The sequence below is a fragment of the Scyliorhinus canicula genome, chromosome 6 (assembly GCF_902713615.1).
Source record: "Scyliorhinus canicula chromosome 6, sScyCan1.1, whole genome shotgun sequence".
Taxonomy (NCBI): Eukaryota; Metazoa; Chordata; class Chondrichthyes; order Carcharhiniformes; family Scyliorhinidae; genus Scyliorhinus; species Scyliorhinus canicula.
The window spans coordinates 128,387,386-128,404,809 of record NC_052151.1 but is presented as its reverse complement, the minus strand read 5'-3'; positions in this window follow the sequence as shown (position 1 = coordinate 128,404,809).

Sequence of the window (17,424 nt, the reverse complement as noted above, 5' to 3'; positions counted from 1 at the left end):
GTCTTCACGAAATGGAAGAAGCGGGTGACCCCCGGGTGGCAGAGGTCCGCGTGGAGGGCTCGGAGGCGGTCCACTTGTGTGTTGGCACAGGTGGCCCGGGACAGGGCATCGGGAGGCTTGTTTAGCTTCCCAGGACGATACAAGATGTCATAGTTGTAGGTGGATAATTCGATCCTCCACCGCAAGATCTTGTCGTTGTTTATCTTGCCCAGCTGTGCATTGTCAAAAATGAAGGCCACTGACCGTTGGTCTGTGAGGAGGGTAAACCTCCTGCCGGCCTGGTAATGCCTCCAATGCCGCACAGCTTCTACTTTGGCCTGAGCTTCCTTCTCGACCGAGGAATATCGGATTTCGGAAGCGTGGAGGGTCCGGGAGAAGAAGGCCACGGACCTGCCCTCTTGGTTGAGGGTGGCTGCCAGAGCTACGTCAGACGCGTCGCTCTCGACCTGGAAAGGGAGGGACTCGTCAATGGCGCTCATTGTGCCCTTTGCGATATCCGCTTTGATGCGGCTGAAGGCCTGGCGGGCCTCGTCGACAGGGGGAAAGTGGTAGTTCGTATGAGGGGACGGACTTTGTCGGCGTAGTTGGGGACCCACTGGGCGTAATAAGAGAAAAACCCAAGGCAGCGCTTCAGGGTCTTGGAGCAGTGAGGGAGGGGGAGCTCCATCAGGGGGCGCCTGCGTTCCGGGTCGGGGCCCATCACTCCATTTCGCACTAAGTAGCCGAGGATGGCTAGGCGGTCGGTGCTGAACACGCATTTTTCTTTGTTTTAGGTCAAATTCAGGGGTTTTGCGGTTTGGAGGAATTTGCGGAGGTTGGCATCGTGGTCCTGCTCGTCGTGGCCGCAGATGGTGACATTATCAAGATACGGGAAAGTTGCCCGTAAACCGTATCTGTCAACCATTCGGTCCATCTCTCGTTGGAAGACCGAGACCCCATTTGTGACACCGAAGGGAACCCTTATAAAGTGGGCCCGTCCGCCTCGAACACAGTGTACTTGCGATCACTCGCGCGGATGGGGAGCTGGTGGTAGGCCGACTTTAGGTCTACCATGGAGACGACCTTGTACTGTGCGATCCTGTTGACCAGGTCGGATATACGGGGGAGAGGGTACGCGTCCCGCTGCGTAAACCTGTTGATGGTCTGACTATAGTCTATGACCATCCTATTCTTCTCTCCGGTCTTTACCACCAGAACTTGTGCTCGCCAGGGGCTGTCACTAGCCTCGATGACCCCTTCCTTTAGAAGCCGTTGGACCTCAGACCTGATGAAGACCCGGTCCTGGGGACTGTATCGTCTGCTCCTGGTGGCAACAGGTTTACAATCCGGGGTGAGGTTTGCAAACAAAGACAGGGGATCGACTTTGAGGGTCGTAAGGCTGCAGACAGTGAGGGGAGGTATAGGGCCGCCGAATTTAAATGTTAGACTCTGGAGGTTGCACTGGAAGTCTAATCCCAGGAGCGCGGCCGCGGAGAGGTGGGGAGGACGTAGAGCCTGTAGTTTTTAAACTCCCTCCCTTGGACCGTGAGGTCCACTATACAATATCCCTTGATCTCCACAGAGTGGGAGCCAGAGGCCAGGGAGACTTTTTGCTTAACAGGATGGACAGTAAGAGAACACCGTCTTACCGTGGCAGGGTGTATGAAACTCTCCGTGCTCCCAGAGTCCAGCAGGCAGGACGTTTCGTGCCCATTGAGCAGGACCTTCGTCGTCGCCGTAGAGAGGGTGCGGGGTCGAGACTGGTCCAAGGTGAGTGACGAGAGTCGTGGCAGAAGATCGGAGTCGTCATCGGGCGGTGTGTAGTCACCCGCGCCGGGGTCCTCGGAGCCGATCCAAGATGGCGGCGCCCACTGGTCGCACATGGCGGGGCTGAACAAAATGGCGGCGCCCATCCCCCGCATGTGACATCGGAAAAACAAGATGGCGGAGGCCGCACGTGACGTTGGGGGATGGGGACGGTTAAGTTCGCGGGCTGCACGGAGCCCTCGGAGAGAGACGAGTTGGTCCCTCAGTCGCCGCTCGGGACCGCAGCGACCGCCTTGGCCTGGCAAACCGACAGAAAGTGGCCCTTTTTACCGCAGCCCTTGCACGTTGCCAATCGGGCTGGGCAACGCTGTCGGGGGTGTTTTGCCTGTCCACAAAAATAGCAACGGGGCCCAGCGGGGTTTCCAGGGCGTTTTGCAGCGCAGGCCTGAGGCGATTCAGAGTCCGTGGGGGAGGGGGGTAGCTGAATTCCACACTGCCCAGGGGGCCGCCGCACGGTCGGGGGCGTATTAATGGCCGTTTCTGTACGCAATATCTAGAGAGTTCGCGAGGGCCCGTGCCTCCTTGAGGCCCAACGTTTCCTTCTCTCACAGTCTCTGGCGGATTTGTAGGGACTGCATATCCGCAACAAAGGCGTCTCGGATTAACAGTTCGAGGTGCTCACTAGCTGAAACTTGCGGGCAGCCGCAGTTCCTCCCCAGTACAAGGAGCGCACGGTAAAATTCGTCTAACGACTCACCAGGGATCTGCTGCCTCGTAGCCAGCAAGTGCCGAGTGTAGACTTGATTCACCGGTCGGATAAAATGTCCTTTAAGCAGTTCCATGGCGGAGTCGTAGTCGGACGTGTCCTCGATGAGCGTGTAGATGGCGGTGCCGAAGCACGAGTGGAGGATGTGTAGCTTCTGCTCCCTCATCGGAACGTTTTCTGCCGTGCTGTGATAGCTATTAAAACACACTAGCCAATGCTTGAATGTGGCTGCTGCATTAGCTGCGTGGGGATTGAGTCATAGACACTGCAGCTTGATGCGGAGCTCCATCCTTTAAAATCTTGTTGATTAAATTGATGTGCAATCAATAACTACTGAAATGAGGATGTAGTCCAAATTGAAGGCTTTAATCAACAAGATGTTTCCCCAGCAGCTCGAGTACAGAAAGAGGCCAGCTGCTGGGGAACACGAGTTCTTATACCCCGCCTCACTGGGCAGAGCTACCTTACATTCCGACCAATGAAATGTAAACACTTGGGCCAATGAGCAGCGAGCCTTCTCCACCAATGGTAGCTCATACTCCCAGGTATCGTAGTACCTCTAGTCATACTACCACATCCAGACAGGGAGAGAGTATGCCCAGGCATGTAGGCAGAATGAATGATCAGCCCAGAATGGTTTGAATACTGCAAACAGGATGTGGGCAGTAATGGTGACCTCAAGGACCTATCATCTCATTGGAGGGTAACATGATGCTGAAAGCACTGTGCCAATGAGCAAGCGCCATCACTGCAAATGTAGTATGCGGGTCCGGCAGAAGAGTATGAGAACCGTATATGCAGGAGACTCATGGCTGAAGTTGGAAGACAGGATAACTTGGCCAGCTATCAACGCGAGTTAGAAAATGGGATGGTCTGAGCTCCCGCTCTTCTCTGCCTCAAAAGACACCAAGCAACTAGATTGTCAGAATGCATAAGCAGATATCTGGATCTATAGTTTTGCAATTGATATTGATTTATATGCTAAGGGATTTGATTTACTAAAGGTGTTGTTCCTCACACAAGTAAAGTGTATATTAAGTCACTGCTATTGAAACACAAGGGTTAACTAGCTAATCTAGGGAAGGGGAAAAGCCTACATGTTGGATGGACTTTGTCATCCATAATTATCTTGCGAAGAGAGGGTGGATGTATGGCTGGAGTTTGGTTTATATTGTTGCTAATGGAAGTTTACTGTGAGTGGGATTTGTGGGGTGAGATTGCGAGGACAGACGTACATAATAGGCTCATGGTGAATCAGTAACCTGTTTTGCGCTGCACATGATATTCAAGTCTTTTCCATTGACTTCAATCTTGTCCTTTTGTCTACTTATCCTTATTACACTCTACCTTGGTACTTTTCATGAGGTTTTTGAAGTATTGCAATATCGTGATAAAGTTGTGCTGTATAGTAAACACTGGAATGTATTGTCGTCAGAAGTAGCAATCGACAGAGTCTCCAGACTTGCTGATCAAAAAGCACATTACAATTGTGAGCCATTCAATTTTTTTTCTCTGGCCTCTTAACAGTTCAGTTGCACAGACACACCCATGTGCCTGGAAACGGGAAGAACCAGGGGCCATGCTTTCCCTTCCTGGCTCTGTCTACGTCAGACCGCATGTCTGAAACCAGCGAAGCCAAATCAGCCGCAACATTTTAAAAGCTACACCTCAAGGACAATCAAACAACATTTATATCCTGTGAACCTGGTTGTTATTGAAATCTAACTTTGTTTATTTTTGATACCTGTGCGAGTTTAGTGGTTAATAAATTTGCTCTTTCTTTAAGCTATGAAAACCTAGTTTGATTGGTTTCTCATTGTTCACAGCTTAAAGTGTTAAATACACTCTGATTTGGAAAATGCAGATCCTCATTAAAAATAATCTTAAACATTTGTTGTGACCAATCAAGGAGGCTGAACAGAGGGGAGCCAGTTCATACCTTCTCACCTGGACATAAGATATGTGCCACCCATTCTTGCCCTTGCCCTAGAAGGAGCGGAGTCGTAGCGAAAATTATCGCACAGAGTGTACAGTTTGTTCATATTTGGATCAAAATATGCTGTCACCTCCCATAGGGTTCAATATGAATGATTCCAAAGATAAACTTCTCTTCCATAAATTTCTTATTACATTATATTCCCATATATACAATCAATCCTCAATTATTTCCTCTAATGGTGTTTCACAGTTTCTGTGCTTATTTACGGACATTTGATAACCTTTTTCTATAATCTTTTCTTGTAGATGACAGCTCCATTCACCCTTTTCTCCCCTAAAGCAATTCATATTGTCAGCTACAGCCGGATGCTTCTAATTCTAAGGGCTTTCTTCTCCATTACTAGTTATAAATCACAATACTGCTTTCATAATATTTGATCACTTTGATGACATTCTTGATTTCTGTCTTGAATTTTTCCTTGAATTCATGGACAGGATTTCCATTTGTCTGTTTCACCCTGTCCACCTTCATAGCTTTCCATTTCCCTCCTGGTGTTTGACAACATGGGCAAGGAAACCTCCTGCTGATTATCACATACCGGCCACCATCAGCTGATGAATCAGAAATCCTCCACGTTGAGGATCATTTGGAGGAAGCACTGAGGGTGGCAAGGTTTCAGAATATGCTCTGAATGGGGAATCAATGTCCATCACCAAGAATGGCTCAGTAGTACCAGCACAGACCGAGCTAGCCGGGCCCTAAAGGAAATAGCTGCTAGACTGGTACGGCAGCAGGTGGTGAAACCAAAAAGAGGCAAAAATATACTTGACCACATCCTCACCAATCTGCCTGCTGCAGGTACATCTGTCCTTGACAATACCTGTAGAAGTGACCACCGCACAGTCCTTGTGGAGACAAAGTACCATCTTCACATTGAGGATAACCTCCATCATGTTCTATGGCGCTACAACCGTGCTAAATGGCACAGGCTTCAAACAGATCTATCGACTCAAGATTGGGCATTCATGAGGTGCTGTGGGCCATCAGCAGCAACATAATTGTATTCAACCACAATATGTAACCTCATGGCCCAGCATATCCCCAACTCTACCATTACCACCAAGCCAGGGGTCAACCCTGGTTCAATGAAGAGTGCATGCCAGGAGAGCATACCAGGAACAACATCAGCCACACCAAAAAAAATGAGGTGTCGACCTGGTGCAGGTACAACACAGGACTACTTGTGCACCAAACTGCATAAGCAGCAAGTAATAGACAGAGCTAATCAATTCCACAGTGAACGTATCAGGTCTAAGCTCTGTAGTCCTGTCATATCCAACCGTGAATGGTGATGGACAATTAAACAACTCACTAGAGGAGGAGGCTCCACAAATGTCCCCATCCTCAATGATGGAGGAGCCGAGCACATCTGTGCAAAAGATAACGTTGAGACATTTGCAACATTCTTCAGCCATAAGTGCCAGTGGATGATCCATTCTGGTCTCCTCCGGAGATCCCCAGCATTGTGGATGTCAGTCTTCAGCCAATACGATTCACTCCATGTGATAAACAGCTGAAGGCACTGGATATTGCAAAGGCTATGGACCCTGACAATATACCGGCAAAAGTACTTGTGCTCCAGAGATTGTTGCACCCCTAGCCAAGCTATTCCAGTGCATCTAAAACACTGGCATTGGCCCATCAAATTGGCAAATTACCCAGATGTGTCATGTACAAAAGAAACAAGACAAACCAATCCAGCCAATTACCGGCCTTTCAGTCTACTCTCCACCATCAGAAAAGTGACGGAAGGAGTCATCAACAGTGCTATAAAGCGACACTTACTCTGCAATATCCTGCTCATGGGCGCTCAGTTTGGGTTCCACCAGGGTCACTCAGCTCCTGACCTCTTATAACCTTGGTTCAACCATGGACAAAAGAGCTGAATGCCAGAGGTGAGGTGAAAGTGACTGCCCTTGACATCAAGGCAGCATTTGACCGAGTGCAGCATCAAGGAGCCCTAGCTAAACTGGGGTCAATGGGCAGCAGTGGGGGAGCTCTCCACTGGTTGGAGTCATACCTGGTCCAAAGGAAGATGGTTGTGGTGGTTGGAGGTCATTCATCTAAACTCCAGGACATCACTGCAGGGGTTCCTCAGGGTAATGTCCTAGGCTCGACTATCTTCAGCCCTTCCATCAGAAGGTCAGAAGTGGGGATGTTTGCGGATGACTTCACAATGTTCAGCACCATTTACGACTCCTCAGATAATGAAGCAGTCCATATCCAAAGCAAGACCCGGACAATATCCAGGCTTGGGCAGACAAGTGGCAAGTTACATTCGTGGCACATAAGTGCCAGTCAATGACCATCTCTTACAAGAGAGGATCTAACCACCGCTCCTTGACATTCAATGGCATTATTATTGAATCCTCCTAAATCAATTATGAATAGTATTCTTATAGCCATTGAATCTTAAACAGAGAAATTAGATTCCTTATCTGGGAAGAAACAGTTGCACAAATTTGTGAAACATCTGTGCAGAACTTTCAACACCAGCAAGAGCATAAAGCAGGTATCATCCGAGAGGGCACCACCACCTGTTGTACTCTCAGCCCCAATAGGGTGGGGTATATAACAGACATCACATGCAATATCACCTGTTTTAAATTCCCATCAAAGTTTATAATTTTGACCTTACAATTGTCCAGTTTGCAAATGTTATTTGCTGTGTTGCTTGCTATTAAGGCACCAGGTCAACTATCCCCTGTGTCCTTTGGTTCAAAATAGCTAGCAGACAATTTCTAACTTATTTTTAAAGCCAAAACTAACATCGATGTTTGAACTCACCAGGTAAGATCCACTCTTTTGGTATGTGAACTCCTGCTGCATCCCCTCTGGTGGCCTGGTCTGTGAGGTTCAATCTGGGTTGCTGCTCAGCACTTTTTCAGTAACGTTCATTTTAGTGGACCAGATGGTGCGTGGGAGGCTTTTGAACTCCCTCTGGTGAAACCTAAATGATCTTGTCTATTAAGTGCCGCATACACTGTGGTACAAATCTCACAATTACACAATCATTTTAAAATGTCAAATCAAAGCACAAAATGCTGGAAATAAATATTGAAAAAATGTTAATGTTTAGAATGGAGACTCTTTGACAGAACTGGAAACTGGAAGAAAACAAAGCTCCTTAATGGGATTGAACAAAATAAAGGGAGAGAGAAAATGGTAACAATGAAGAGTCAAGAAAATTGATTTCTGTCACTGAGAGGATTTGTTTTATTAATGGAAAGCGATGGGTAAACAAAATAGTCATACCAGTGAGGCAATGAAAAGTTTTTGAAATAATAATGTTGCAACAAATTTGGAAGGAGAGATAATGAAACTCTCAGGCTAAAGCAAGATCAGGAATTCATAATCATAATATTGTGTATTATATATTATGTTGGGGCAGTGTTCCCTTAAGAGCTGATTCACGTGAGTACTGGTGGCATTATCAGTCAGGTGCACAGGTGTTCAGCCCAGGCTTGTATTCATGATTATGAGAGTGCACGGCCTAAGATAAATAAAAACTCTATTTGTTGAGTTACAACAGTCCATGAGTTGTATATTCTTTGGTTCCAGTTGTGGCCTAGTATATAGCCCAGTACGGAATAAATGGCGACGAGGGGGAATTTTGATAGCCAGCATCAGAGAGAGAATTTTTTAAATTTTACTCGCGGCACACCCCGACATCGGACCAACAGGAGAAGAACCATACCCGGCTTCAGGATGCGGAAAGGAAGGGTGAGGAGGAAAGGATGGCAGGCGCCTTGCTCCCAAAAAACAAGGAAACAAAATGGCAGGTCATTTGAGTACCATTGGACCTTCAAGAAGAATTGGAAGTCTGGAATCCAACACTGAAAGGTTCAGCTATTATATTACAGCAAATAAAATGGCAGATGGATTGGTCGTACCCGTGTTCCTCAGAACTATAGGCAATAAAGCCTTTAACTTACTCAGAAGCCTCATCCAGCCGGATAGACCTGGAGACAAAATGTACCAGGAATGAGTTGGTATTTTGGAGGACCTAAAGGTGTCCAGGTTAAAGATGTGCAGGTTTGGTGGATTGGCCATGCTAAAACTGCCCCTTAGTATCCACAGGTTAGTTGGGGTTACATGTTTGTGAGGGAGTGAGCCTAGGTGGGGTACTCTTTCGGAGGGTGTGTGCAGACTCGATGGATCAGATTGCCTCCTTCTGCACTGCAGAAAATTCTACAATTCTAAACCGCAATTGAAACCAGATAATCAACCCAAACATCTGAGGTCACCACCCATCACCATCGGGCCTCAAGAAGGGACCTTCACCTTACTGGCTAAAGTCAGCACACCATCCCCAGAGAAAACCACTGTTGTCACTGAAGATACAACCCCTGTGGAAGAGACATTCTGTATGTCCTCTAGATAAGGACCCTCTTCACCTGAGATCCCAATTATCCCTAAGGTGGGGAACAATCTGGTACCAGAGGTAAGGGGACAGCTGGCGCGAAACAGGCACCTACTGGACAGACTCCCTTATAATAATAATAATCTTTTATTGTTACAAGTCTGAAGTGACTAAGAAAAGCCCCAAGTCGCCACATTTCGGAATGTGTTCGGGTAAACTGGTACTGGAATTGAACCTGCGCTGCTGGCCTTGTTCTGCATTACAAAACAGCTGTCCAGCCCACTGAGCTAAACCAGCCCAATTAAACGTGCATCATGTTTGTGTCGACTGGAAACTGTTTTTCTTGCCTAGTAACTAGTTTTGCTGCTTATGCCAGTGTGTTGCTTTGAAGTGGAAGTTTGATAGTAAAGAGGGAGGAGGTGCTTTGTACTATATGTTATGTTGGGGCACTGTCCCTTTAAGAGGTGAGTCATGTGAGTACTTGTAACATCATCAGTCAGGTGCACAGGCTTCAGGCCCAGTCTTTAAGCCTGTGAGAGTGCAAAATCCCTACCTGTTGAGATATAGCAATCCCTAAATTGTATATTCTTTGGTTCTGACTGGCACAGTACATGGCTCAGTACAGAATACATAATATCAGAACAAACAGAAGCAGCAACAGGCTACAAAGCCTCGCAAGCCTGCTCCACCATTTAATTAGATCATGGCTCATCTGATTGTAGCCTCAGCACCACATTCCTCCCCACCCACCATCTTGCTCCATAACTCTTGACTCACTTGTGGGGCAAATATCTGTTAAACTCTGACTTGTATATATTGTTCTATAGGTGATCAAGAAATGGGCCAGTTTGGTTTGTGGAGAGGCTGATGACTATTTCTTCATGGCAGCTTTGAATGTTTGGATGCTTCCCTTAGCCAGTCCATTTGAAGCAGGGGGAGCAGTTCAAAGATGTTGAACACCGTTGGTTCTCATTAAATTCTGGAACCCCTCACTAGTGAACGCAGACCCACTATCCGAGATTAACACCTCGGGCAACCTATGGGTGGCAAATGTCTGCCTTGTTTTCTCTACCGTTGTTGATGAGGTTGTAAATTTCATTTTGTGTTTGGCCAGCCACTTGGACTGCACATCTATTAGGAACAGGAACATGGTGCCTATGAATGTGCCCGCAAAATCGGTGTGAAGTCACACCCATGGTTGACCTGATCACTTGGGTGCATTAGGGCCACAGATGGCAATCTTTGCTACATTTGACATTGGTCACATTGTTTGACTAGATTGTCAATGTTGTTACCTATCCTGGACCACCACACATAGCTACATGTGAGCAGCATCATCTTTGTCATCCCAGGATGGACACGGTGTAACTCTTGTAATAATAACTTTCTAGCATGAGTGGAAATGACCACTCTTGCTCCCCATAATAATATGCCGTCTTCACAACTGAACTCGTCTTTTCTTATCTGAATGGGTATTAATTGTTCAGGCCTGTTATAATGCCAGCTGTGAAAGACCATACACTTAACTTTTGATAATATGAGGTCCTTCTGGGTCCATAATTTGAACCACGTGCCATGTATCAAGAAAGTTTAGAGCAAGAACATTTGCTGTGGTACTGGCGGAGGCTGTATACTTTCTGATAGGGGAAGCCAGCTTAAAGAGTTCGTATTTGATATGCATGTGCTCGGCCTGTGCTGGAAAGTATACTCATAGGCTGCTAATAATAGATCCCTGCTTTGGACCCTACCTGATGCTTTGGGATGAATAGCCTTATCCCCCCTAAATAAGCATAGCAGGGGTTTGTAGTCAGTAACTACTAGTGTCATCCATAAATGTACTGATGGAACTTCTTCACTCCAAAGATTACAGCTAGTCCCTCTTTTTTGATTTGAGAATAAGCTTTTTCAGTATTATCAGAATCCTCGCGACCTTGGCAATAGATCTTCCTGCACCATTTTCATCTTATGAGATAAAACCGCTCTGATCCCGTAAAGAAATGTGTCACAGGTAAGAATTATTTCTTTACAGAGGTCAAAATGAACAGAGATTGGATGACTGCAAAGCTGATTAAACCTGGGCAAAGGCCTCTTTCTGATGTTCTCTCCAATAACACCTCTGGTGCTATTTGAACATTGTGTGTAGGGGTGCCAACATTGTAGACCTATTCGGAATAAATCTTCCGTGATAATTCACCGATCCTAACAAAATTTCAATTCTGACACAATTTTGGGGGCCGTGCATCCTTAACTGCTTTACCTTCTCCTGCAGTGGGTGCAGCCCTTCGGCGTCTACCCTGAACCCCAAGCAATGTCACTTCATGAGCCTGAACCATACATATTTCCCTACATATTACTCCGCCCTTCTTAAATCTTTTTAAAACTTCTTTAAGATTTGCTAGGTGCTCCTCTTCGGACGCTCCTGTAATCAAGATATCATCTAGATCAGGGGTGGGCAAACTTTTCCGTGCAAGGGCCACATTCAGAAATTCACAATTTTAAAGGGCCGCATAGTATATTAAGTAAAATAATTACTTCACCCGGTTATGATTCTGGGCGCCTCATATAGAACATAGAACAGTACAGCACAGAACAGGCCCTTCGGCCCTCGACGTTGTGCCGAGCAATGATCACCCTACTCAAGTCAACGTATCCACCCTATACCAGTAAGTAACCCAACAGCCCCCCCCCATTAACCTTAAAAAAAAATTAAAAATTAAAAAAAAAAAAAAATTTAATTTTTTTTTTTTTAAATGACTTGGTGGGCCGCATAAAGACCTTTGGCGGGCCGCATGCGGCCCGCGGGCCGTAGTTTGCCCACCCCTGATCTAGATAGACAACCACATTAGGTAGGTCAAATAGTAAGCTTTCCATCGTACGCTGAAGAAGCACACACGCGGATGAGACTCCGATGGGTAACCGGGTATACTGATGTAAGCCTTTATGGGTATTTATAGTAGCAAATTCCCTCAATGTATCGTCTAATTCTAATTGTTGGTATGCATGGCTCACATCAAGTTTAGTCTAAGTTAAACCTCCTGTTCATTTAGCATATAAATATTCAGTTCTTGGTTCAATTTTTGGTATTGGCTTTCGGTTGAACTTTGCTGCCTGATTCACGGTTAATTTGTAGTCTCTACATATCCTACATATCTGGCTTAACCACTGGCACGATAGGAGCTGCCCACTCTGAAATCTGTACAGGCTCGATGATGCCTAATTCTTCCAAACGCTTGAGTTCTGTCTCAAACTCCACATATAAGGCATAGAGGACAGGTCGGGCTCTGTATAAATTGGGCATCAGGATCCATGTAAAAAATATTTTAAGGCCCTCTATCTTACCTAAATCATCTTGGAACGCCTCCTGGTATTTTTTAAGACGTCATGAAAATCTTGTTCCTTAATTTTGAAGCCAATTTAATCTAATTTGGTGAAGCCAATCTTGGCCCATCAAACTTGGCCCTTGACCCCCCACTATTAGAGACAGTTGTTTGACTGGTGCTGGTAGCTGTGGTTGTTCCTAGGATCCTTAAAGCTTTCCCAGTGTCCATGGCTATCCTGGCTGTCATGCTTCTTAACTTCAGGAACTGGACCCCATCTTGGAGACAACAACATGTTTGTTCTCTTACAACTGTAGCTGAACCATCCATGCGCACCTCCATTCTGGGTGGCTGATCAATAACCATCAACATAGTTGTAATTGGGACCGCATTGCCCACCTTAATGTTGTTTAACCTGTGTACTTCCGATCTGTTTTTAGCGTTATTCTCAACAGGTTCTGCTTGGTGTTGCACTTTCTCCTAATGTGCCCCCTCCCATTGCAGGAACAACATACAGCTTCCCTGAATTTATATCTCTCTTAGGATTGATCTGCCCTACACCAGTAGCATTCTTCATTGCTCCTGGTCTGTGGACCAAATTCCCTATAGCTCCACACTCTCTTGCTCTGAGCCTCTTTGGTCATTACCTTCTATTCCCTCATTCCTGGCGTAATGACTGCCAGTGGCTTCCCATCAAACTTGGTGGGCCTCATCTGCTTGCACACTTAGCAGTTCAATCGCACCCCATTCGGCACTTTCCACAGCCTTGGGGATGTCTAATGCCTTCTTTGAGATAATCACTGAGTACTTTGTGTAATAATGTCCCTTGACTAATTCCACAACCTCCTCAAAAGCTTTGTAGTCAGGGGGTTATGTGGGAGAAGTGAAACTCCTAATCAGGTTATGGATCGGAGCCCCACAAGCTGTTAATAGGATTACCTGCTGCTTCTTTTCCGCCCAAATTTCATTAGCCTTAAAAATACACCATAGGCGTTTGACATTTGGAACTCACAGCCTGTGTTAGTGTAAAATGGCTCAAGTTTCCTAAAAATGGGCATTTTGACACTCAGTCTGCTGAACTCTCCTGATTTCTGTAGCAGGATGGATGGCACCCTGATTGATCCTCGTCACCAAATGTAGTATCTTTTAAGACTGACGGTCACCAAGTTGTGCAACAAATAAACAATTTGTTGTGGCAAGTAAGTATTTACAGAGAGTGAGATAAAAGCTACCTACTATACTCCACTGTTATGTTCTGGTGCATTGGCAATGATTGAGTCAGTGCACCAAAGAACATCTAGTTCTAGACTAGCCGCATTTGTAACAGAACGTGGGTTGGAAACTAATACCAACAACTGGAAGAATCACTAAACACAACTAACCATGATGACTTCTTCTACAGACTCCTCCCTAGGTTGCAGAGTCACATGGTATAACTTGTCTGCCACCTAGTGGTCGGAGGCCAAACATATTTACATGTACAATTGCTTATGCATACCACTACATCCTCTTTCCTTGAGATTTTGAACAAAAACATATATACATAATTTCAATAAATAGTATATACGTTATGCATAGCACAATAATTTATATTGTGTACAGCTATATTGTCCAATTACAGATTCAGTCTTTCAGGTTTCTGTCTGCGCCTTGTTGATCTTCTTAGCTTTGGTAGATCTGATGAATCTACTTGAGAGTCTTGCATTTCTGTATGTGCAACTGGTATAACCACATCACTGTTTAGAACTTCAGACTGTACAATGATATTTGACCCTTCCTGTGGTTGTGTTGGTTTTGAAGAATACAAGTTTTCATAGACATCGTCTGCTTGCAGTTGAGCAACAGGTTGTTTAACTTTCAGGAATGGACTTCTGTTTCTCCTTAGTGCCTGTCCCTGCTCTGTGATTACAGTGCAGGACTTTGGACCTATTTTCTGTAATACTGTTGCACATTTTGACCAGCCATCAGAATCCTCCAATCTCACATCATTCATATTTAAAGGATTCAGCGCCCTGGTTGACTTGTCCTTCTGCTTCTTCCACTGAGATTGCAGCTGATTCCTTATCTTGTCACTTACCTGCTGTTTGGTATGGCATGCCAGAGTTGTTCACAGCTTTCTATTCATCAACAGTTCTGATAGCGACAAACCACTATTTAAAGGTGATGCTCGATAGCTGAGCAATACTAGCTCTGAATCATCTGGACTGTCCACAGCCTTTTTCAGTGATTGTTTGATCTGTACACCTATTTCTGCTTTGCCATTGGATTGAGGGTACAATGGACTTGATGTTACATATCTGAAGTCATAATGCTGTGCAAATGTCTTCCATCCTTTACAGTTGAAACATAGACTATTGTCACTATTGTCACTGAAAGAAACCTGATGTATGTCATGCCGTGCAAACATTGCATAATAATACAATTTGCAGACGAGATTCTCTCACTTTGGCGAGGTGTTCGTGCAACCTCTAAAAGAGTTGCTATCACCAGCAGATTTGTCAGGTATAGGCCATTCAGTTCACCTAATTTTCTTTCTGGAAGAGTTCAGAAAGGGCTATATTCTGAAATCGTTGTTGCAACTTACAAAGAAATATTACATTGACATGCAGGATTACACATATGTAGTCACACAACCTGGGCATTTAGTTACTGGTAATTTTTTCACTTGATTACCTTGAGGAGGTTCATCAGGGGAGTTCACAAAACATCATCTATTACACCTTGCACCTTGGAGATGTCAAAAGCGTCATGAAATGAAATGCCCTTTGTTTGCTTCTGTTTAAATGTGATGTCAACTCGTGTCCTGGAAAAGTGCCCTGGTGAATACTGGCCGGATCCACACCACGGTGATGTCAGACAGATCATTGGCTTTTGGGCCTGGGCAGGGATATCCGCTCCATGATATCTAAACAAGGTCATTTTTTTTTTAAATACCGTTAGCGCTCACTATCCCTTGCAGTGTCTAAATCATTTTTAAGGGAAACTTTAAAAAAAAATTAAGTGAGTAATTGTAAATAATGGAACTCAAATAGTAGCATAAATAATAGAAAATAAATTGAGAAAATTGAGTCACATTGCTTTAAAAAGATCAGAAAAGGTTATAAAGTATTATCCATTTTTCTCCCACGGGTTCGTAACTGAAATCACGCACAGCTAGTTAACCTAAGGTCGCAACAGGTGGAATATTATAACTGACATTGGTGTTTTGGGGCAAAGGCAAAAAAAGCCTGCTTGGAGTCTGGCTTCTGCTAGCTTTACAATGGCTCCTGCTGAATTGTGTAATTGAGTAGACATTGAGTGAGAACAACGATTGGGCACAGCTGTAGTATCCTGCATCATCGAGTAAGCACTCAAATTCATTTCCCGGGCTCACCGGAAGAATGACCACTTGGGCATGGTGCCAGAGTGCTGTTGGCTCCTGTAGAATGGCTCCAGAAACGCAGAATGTTGGAGAAAAGTGGGGCTGGGGAGGGGCATATGTTATCCATTAAACTCAATTGACTGAAATATTCAGTATTCACACGTTTGTGTGTAATGCAATTGAGCATGTATGTCAAAACTACAAGGAAAACAGTAGAGATCAACATTGCACACATCTGCTTGAAATTAGGGCAGATAAACTATTTTCTCAAATACATGAGCTTCACCTAGAATTCTTGCTTCCTTTTACAGAGCAGAATAGGTACATTTAAATAATATCCAGTGTCTGATCATTTCCTGATGTGTAAATCCAGCATTATTTTGTAAATATTATCAACAAAAGCTGCAACATTGCTAATTTCCTTACAGTAAACCCACTTGACTTTGAAAGCAATCCAGTTATGCTACTGTACAAATGGTGTGCTGACGTTTTAGCACTGTTTCGGTGTGGCAGAAGTACAAACTTTAAACTGTACAGGAAAGCTTTTGGTAGGCAGTGCAACCAGTGTTCGCCTGATGGTTCCAAATGTGTGAAACTGTGCTTGTTTACTGATGTTTATGCCACTTTTCCGTTCTATCACTTATAAGCATGCGTATCAGACATGTTCCTCACATCGGTCTGTTAGAAAAAAAAAATTTAAACGCAGAATAAAAGCCTTTATTGAAATGTGATATCTACTTTCCTGCACAGTCCAAGTTCCATTTCTTTCAACTTCAAGATGTATGAAAGTCATAGCGGTTCAGTAAATCAGGGCAATATGATCCACAAGCACTTAATCCCATGTGTTCTGTTGTGCAAGGCTTCAAAAATAGACATTGACATCCAAATGAATTTGCCTCAACCTCATTGTGCATACAGCCAGGCAAGATAGAATTCTTAATATTGCTATTCTGTTGGTCTGGATGTTTGCTCCCAATTCGGGTGTGCAGAATCAGGACATTTCACAGCTCTGCAAACCCGACCTGGAAAAATATATCAATTGAGTAGAATTCCTACAGTGCAGAAGAAAGCTATTCAGCCCATTTGAGTCAGCACCGACCCTCTGAAAGAGCATCCTACCCACCACCCCGTCCTAACCTCGTAACCCCACCTAACCTGCACATCTTTGGACATTAATGGCCAATTTTTGCATGACTAATCCACCTAATCTGCACATGTTTGGACTGTGGGAGGAAACTGGAGCACCTGGAGGAAGCCCACCCAAATACAGAGAACGTGCAAACTTCACACAGACAGTCATCCAAGGCTGGAATTGAATCCAGGTCCCTGGCGCTGAGGGGCAATATTCCAGGTGTGGTCCCACCAAGGCCCTGTATAATTGCAACAAGTCATTCCTGCTCCTGTACTCAAATCTGCTCGTTATGAAAGCCAACATACCACTTCCCTTCTTTACTGCCTGCTTTACCTGCATGCTTAGCCTCTGCGACTGGTACACGGACCCCAGGACTCGCTGCACATTCCCCTCTCTCAAATTATAGTCATTCAGAAAAGAATCCTGTTTTTGTTACCAAAGTGGACAACCTTACAGCATCTGCCATGTATTTGCCCACTCACTCAACTTGTCCAAATCACACTGAATCATCTCTGCATCCTCCTAAGAGCTCAACATCCCACCCAGTTTTATATCACCGGCAGGTTTGGAGATAGTACATTTAGTTCTCCCTTCTAAATCATTAATATATATTCTGAATAGCTAGGGTTTGAGCACCAATCCCTGCAGTATTCCACTAATCACAACCTGCCATTTTGAAAATAACTTGTTTATTCCTACTCTTTGTTTCCTGTCTGCCAACCAGTTTTCTATCTATCTCA